We start from the raw sequence: 7,721 nt of genomic DNA on the forward strand, positions 1-7,721 counted from the left end.
TATACCACCGTGGGCGATTCAAATTCAAAAAGATATATGAAATCTCTATATCTATCTGGTAGTGGATCAAATCATACAGCTTGAGCGTCGCCTTCATATGCATTTTTCTTGGGTATATATATATATATATACGTTTTGGAGTATAGTTTCTCATTAACCAACAGTCATCTTCATGGCTCGAAAAGAAGCATTTGCTGGAAGCCTTGCCAAGAAAATAAAAAATATAACTCAACATTTATTGTGATTTATCTTCAAAATTATAAATTATATAGTTTTCAATTTATTTGTTTGTTGTTAAGCACAAAACTACACAAAGGGCTATCTGTGCTCTGCCCATCACGGGTATCGAAACCCGATTTTAGCGTTGTAAGTCCGCAGATATATCTCTGTGCCACTAGGGGGGGCTATATAGATTTAAAAATAAATATGATACTATCTACTCATTACTTAAATGAAGTGTATGTGTATGTCACAGTTATACACATGTAAACCTTTTAATAATTGTAGTGCACCTTGTCATCTTTTATAATAATAATACTTAATTTTTGTCTGTTCTGAAAATGCGTGCACACCCTACTATCTAAGTGCGCACGCGCGCGCACTTCATTTCAACGAATGTAAATATACTTTAGTAGATGTTTTGTACAGCGTAATGCTAAAAACCTATCAAAGTTATAACACCTGCCACACGAGCCAACCCGGCATCGTGATGTTGAGCAAAAAAAAAAAAAAAGAGCCATTCCGGAACGGTTTGGGTTGTTTTGATTAGACGAAAAGAAGACATTTGGCACTATTTTTGTGGTCTAGGTGCTGGACCAGACAGCCACTCCGGGACGGTTTGGGTTGTTTTGATTAGACGAAAAGAAGACATTTGGCACTATTTTTGAGGTCTAGGTGCTGGACCAGACAGCCATTCCGGAACGGTTTGGGTTATTTTGATTAGACGAAAAGAAGACATTTGGCACTATTTTTGAGGTCTAGGTGCTGGACCAGACAGCCATTCCGGAACGGTTTGGGTTGTTTTGATTAGACGAAAAGAAGACATTTGGCACTATTTTTGAGGTCTAGGTGTTGGACCAGATAACCATTCCGAAACGGTTTGGGTTGTTTTGATTAGCGAAAAGAAGACATTTGGCACTATTTTTGGGGTCTATGTGCTGGACCAGACAACCATTCCGGAACGGTTTGGGTTGTTTTGATTAGACGAAAAGAAGACATTTGGCACTATTTTTGGGGTCTAGGTGCTGGACCAGACCCGAGACCATGAGAGCCAACACGGAGAAGTTATCTTGTAAATGTAAAGTAAAACGGCATAGCAATGAAACATGCTTGAAATGCTCTAGATGTGGTTGTGAATATGATAGTTTAATTGTAGCGATTAAGCTAAATCTGAGGTCTATGTGCTGGACCAACCCGAGACCATGAGAGCCAACATGGAGAAGTTAACGTGTAAATGTAAAGTAAAGCGACATAGCAATGAAACATGCTTGAAATGTTCTAGATGTGAAAAAATAATAAATAATATTCAACGTTAAACTGGTACACAATTAAAAACATTTTATTTAGGCCTATCTATGGCCTTCAAAAAGTTGACGACTCTACATGTTTCGAATATGAGGATGTCACTGTTACCTAGAATTACATTTGGTGGAGTTAAAATCTTGTTTGCTAGCTTTTTGTATGCTCAACTATGGGTAAAGGATTGCTTGACATGTTAGCTAACGTTATACATTGTAATGATAATAACTATAGCTATTAGTTAATTGATATGGTTCATGATGATTTACTGTAGCTATTGGCTAATTGATCGCATTATTTCGACATATAAAATGTTAAGCTGCATCTGGAGATTGTCATGGCGATTTGTTTGAAAATATAGTTTCTGTGTAACTAAATTCGCTATATATAATGCATATTAATGGGTAAATATAAGACTCAACTTCCAATAAGCTCCTATAAAGTTTTACCAGTAGGAAAGCAGTCTTTTCAAATAAAACAAATATGTTTAAAACATCACCTTCCTGTCTTTTAAAGTAAATATTCTACGTGTAATGAAATGTAATATTATGTGTATTGATTTTTTAATTCTTTCACTTCGTACATAATAAAAGGGTTGGTCCCTGAAGACACCGATTGTATAGTTTACCTTTGTACCACATGTTACAGTCATATAATGTTCATCTATTATTGACTGGTAATTCCTGTTTCACTCTGTTCTTAAGCTTTTTAAAGGTACAACAGATATTTGTAAGAAAGCTAACTTCAAGGGACGTGATAACGTCGTTTACATAATAGTTTTATAATGATATTCTTGTTAAAGTTTTGAGAGTGATTCTATTTCTGTTGGATCAATAATGTTACGTAAATGTGGAATTAATAATTTGGTTAAGTATGATTTGAGGCTTAACAATATTTAATTTTTTAAAAAAACAACTGTATGTTACTCTCTTCACATAAAGAATTACTTATTTACCCTGCGAGCTTTCGGGTCAGTTACTAGACACTCGGACGGGCATGTCTTTATGTAGTGTAGGGTTACACTATGTAGCAACTAGCCGATAGATGTCTCTAGCAACAGATATAACATCTTATGTAATTGGGACTCACACTCCGTAACATATTTCCTACCGATGGTTCTACTAACAAAACTAAAACTTCTGTAAAGTGGGATTACACTAAGTAACACCTAGCACAAAGATAGTTCTAGTAATAGGGCTGAAAGCTCATGCATTTTGCCATGACACTAAGTAACACCTTGACCATAGATAGTTCTAGTAATAGGGCTGAAAGCTCATGCTATTTTGACATGGCACTAAGTAACACCTTGCCCAAAGATAGTTCTAGTAATAGGGCTGAAAGCTCATGCATTTTGACATGGCACTAAGTAACACCTTGCTCAAAGATAGTTCTAGTAATAGGGCTGAAAGCTCACGCATTTTAATATGACACTAAGTAACACCTTGCCCAAAGACAGTTCTAGTAACAGGGCTGAAAGCTCACGCATTTTAATATGACACTAAGTAACACCTTGCCCAAAGATAGTTCTAGTAACAGGGCTGAAAGCTCACGCATTTTGACATGACACTAAGTAGCATCTTGCCCAAAGACAGTTCTAGTAACAGGGCTGAAAGCTCATGCATTTTGACATGACACTAAGTAGCACCTTGCCCAAAGACAGTTCTAGTAATAGGGCTGAAAGCTCATGCATTTTTGACATGACACTAAGTAACTTTTTGCTCATAGGTAGTTTTAGTAACAAAGTTAAAAGCTTAAATAGTGTGGAATTACACAAAATAATACTTTGACTACAGATGGTTTTTGGCCATATGTACGTAAATACGTTATTAGTTTAGAGGTTCTCTTAATATTAATCTCGACTTCTTAAATTTATAGTTCTTTTTCACTCCATGCTGGATTGATATTGTCACCAAAGTATATTTGATAAACTTATCACAGTTGAGTTAATTTTTATCACAAGAACTCAGTATTATGGTTATAGTATTTTTACACTACGTTCTTTATTCAGGGACTGAATAAAGTATGTATGGTTAAAACATATAATAGGCCTAATACTAATGTTTTATGACAAGTATGATAAATTATAATCATAACAGGCGTTCAAACCATAACAACTGTTGTTGTAACAAATGGCTTATCTAAATATTATTCTAACCACTGCTGTATTTGAGAGTGATTTATTATTGAGCACCAGCTACTAAATGGTTCGGTTCATATTTGCTCTTTTACCAAGGTTTGACAATCGATTTGCATATCAGAATCGCTTCGGAACTCCACCAGAGGTCCTGCCCAGGCATAGTTTACCAGCTTTCGGTTTGTAGCGTTCGCCCAGAGAAAGAAGATTATTCTCGGGACAGACCCGTTTCCCTCCTACATCAAATTCTTTGGCATTAGACTTATGGATCCCTGCCAGTTAACTTTATTTTTTGTTTTGTTACTGAGGTATACCTATCGGACATGATCTTCGACATGCCTCTTTTGGCCGTCTAGACGTGGTTTAGTTAGATTGTCCTTTTTTACGCCATCTAAAACATGTGTATGTATGAAATTTTATTTTATCTTGCAAAATCATTTTTATTGACCTTATTTAGTTTTTCTCTTTATCTATATATTTTCGTTTTTTACTCCTAATCTGAGCGTAATACTTTATACCACGAAGTTAAATTGATTTATTTCCGAATGCCCTGGGGTATTAACTCCTGACAAGAGTTTGTTTTTGTTTTTGTTTGTTGTGTCCAAACCGTCCGATTAACTCTGTATTTTTGAGCAAATTGACATGAATTTGGTGGACAGCGTGTAGTTGAAATACTATTATACATTCTTCTTTTTCTTGAAAAACTCTAAGGAACTAAATAAAGAATATTTTGATAAATATATGCTAAGCCTAATACTAATGTTTTATGACAAATATTATTACTTATAAAAGACGTTCACACCATAACAAAATGTTGGATTAATACTGCTATGACAATCTATATAAATAACACGCTTGTCTTTCTTGCAAATTTCTCGATCAAACGCTACAAATCTCAAATCGTTAAAAAGTCCTTTTTCTGAGAAGTCTACGTTGTATATTGGCTTTTCTATTCTATTTGCTTAGTCAAACTTTTCAACTTTCTAATGCATTTAGTATGTTACACGGACTTACAACGCTAGAATCCGGGTTTCGATACCCGTGGTGGGCAGAGCACAGATACCCCATTGTTTAGCTTTGTGCTTAATTACAAACAAACAAGCAAATATTTTAGACCTAAATAAGTCGATAAAACACATATAAATTGTATTTAGTGTAATGTTAATTTTTTGTAGGAAATTACATGCGGGTTAAGTGTTGTTTGTTTGAAATAATTTGCAAATAAAAAAAAACTAAAGTTCAAATCGAAGCCAGTCGTCACGTGATGACAACGATATTGTGCCATCGCAGACATACCGTTGTGCTACCGGGGAGGGGGCGTCTAAAATAAACATACGCAGTTCGTTCAAGATCATATGTTTATCACTTTGTGAACACGCATTCAGACGTTTCTGCATATACAGCTAAGTTTGCCTTCATTACAACTTTACATTTACTTTGTAATAACTTAGCTTCGGTTTGATCCATAGACCGCTTTAAACACCTTTTAGCTAGGTTTTTCTTTAGTATGGGTTATATTCTTCATTCTTTATGAGTTTCTTTGTTTTAACTTGTAAAACTGTGTCATACTCTGAATGCTTACAACTGTATCATACTCTGTACATTATTATAAACACCACTATTTTACTTTATTGCTTACTTTACGTATAGTTTTATTAAATAAAGCTAGGTCTAGGTGTGTTTGTCTGACCGCGTAAAAGTTTTGGAAATAGACCAGGATTTATCGATTTAACATATAATGCCTGCAAGAAAGGGTGGCTTAAATGGCGTGCGTGAAAATGATAGAATAAGGAAAAATTCAAGCGAAGGCCAGGAAAACTACCGCAAATGTTTTACTGGTCACGGCTAGTCTGTATAAGTAATATACTTGTGTTTGTCTGTCCAGAACTTTTCTCGCAAATTTCTCGATCAAACGCTACAAATTTCATTTCGTTAAAAAGGCCTTTGTCTGAGAAGTCTAGATTGCATATTGGCTTTTCGACTCAAAATCACCTTACCTGCTTAGACAAACTTTTAATGCAATGAGTATGGTACATGATGGCACAATGTCGTTGTCATCACATGACGACTGGCTTCGATTTCAACTTTGGTTTTTTTTTATTTGCAAAGTATTTCACACAAACCACACTTAATCTGCGTTTAATTTTCTAAAAAGATTAGCATTACACCAAATACAATTTATATGGGCTTTCTTAATTTTTTAGATCTAAAATACGCATATGCAGTTCGTTCAAGAGCATATGCTTATCACTTTGTGAACACGCATTCAGACGTTTCTGCATATTCAGCTAAGTTTGCCTTCATTACAACTTTACATTTACTTTGCAATAATTTTGCGTTGATTCGTTTCATAGACTGTTGTGAACACCTTTAGCTACATTTTTTCTTTACCGAGGGTTTTATTCTTCGTTTTTGTGAATTTCTTTATTTCAACTCGTAAAACTGTGTCATACACTGAATGCTCATAACTGTTTCATACTTTGTATACTATTATAAATACCATTACTTTACTTTATTGTTTACTTTACGTGTACATTTTTTTCAAATAGACCAGGATTTATCGATCTAACAGATACTGTCTGCAAGAAAGCGTAGCTTAAATGGCGTGCGGGAAAACGATAGAATAAGGAACATTCAAGCGAAAGGCATGAAATTACCGCAAATGTTTTGCAGGTCACTGCTAGTCTGTAGTTAATAGTATAGTCAGGTATATATTTCCTATTTTTTCATGTTTGAATGAGATTGTTGTCGCTTTAGAATTAATACTAAGTGGGAATTGTTATTCCTATTCTCTCTCTTTATTGGGTTAACATTCTTAAGGCAATTTGTAACAAAAAAATTTTTTTTCTTCTTACTTTCTTACTGCTTAAGTATATTTTATTTTAGTTATTGGAATGAACGATTTTGCCAGGTTGATATTTTCCATTCACTTTTTGTCAGGTTGATATTGTTTTGTCAGTCTGGAATTGACATTGAAATTGATTAATTATAGGTAATTGTGTCATAAGTTTACTTTACAACAATATTTTATATATTTCTATAGGTAGACTGTATTTAGTATAATATTTCAATTTCGTGACCAATTAAGCAAAAATGTAAACTTATAAGATGTGAGATTTAGTGCAACAACATTTAAGGCTTAATAACAGAGAAGAATTTTGTTTGTTTATTTGTAATTAAGCACAAAGCTACACAATGGGTTATCTGTGCTCTGCCCACCACGGGTATCGAAACCCGGTTTCTAGCGTTGCAAGTCCGCAGACATGCCGCTGTGCCACTGGGGGCAACGGAGAAGAAAACAAACACTTTACAAGGATTGCCTTGCAGAATGAGCTTACGAAGAATAATATATTATTTCTGGAAATCTGTGGATTAGTTTCTCATTTATTCTTTAAAATGTTTATAAGAAATGTATGAAAATGAACTCGAATTTCCTGTATTTTTTAACAATATATACTAATTATTGTTGAAATCAATTATTCAAAATAACGCCTTTTTTAAAAGTCAGTCCAGATTTACAGAGAATTGAAATGAATTTTAAATTTCTAAAACTTATTAGCAGCTACGATAACAATTGTTTTAAAGCTGCAAAAAAAAATAAACCAAGGAAAACTATAAAACATTATTCTGTCCGTATTGTTATAAGCTATATTTTTAATGTTGTAATTTGTTGTTAGTTAGAGGGTGCATCACACTAAGATCAAGTTAGTCCTAGAATATTCAGGAGTAATGAACGAGAGGTTTTGCAACATATTTAGGACAAGAATTACATTATAAATACTAGTGAGCCAATCAGTTGGCAGAGGAAGCTTACAGAGTGAGTCAATGAAGCAAAGGTAGGGTTAAGAAGATAGAGAGTTGTTTTTTTATCTGGTAGAGTGAATCAGTCGGGTTGGTTTCGTGGAGTATTTGGACCTATATTGAGTTACCTTATACAATTATATTGATATTTCTTACATTTGTGTAGTGAAGTTAGTATCACTTATTATGGCCCGGCATGGCCAGGTGGAGGCCATGATCATAAAGGAACAGCTCTAGCCTGGCCCGGCATGGATAAGGCGCTCGACTT

Source organism: Limulus polyphemus, unplaced genomic scaffold, assembly GCF_000517525.1.
Source record: "Limulus polyphemus unplaced genomic scaffold, Limulus_polyphemus-2.1.2 Scaffold5258, whole genome shotgun sequence".
Classification (NCBI taxonomy): Eukaryota; Metazoa; Arthropoda; class Merostomata; order Xiphosura; family Limulidae; genus Limulus; species Limulus polyphemus.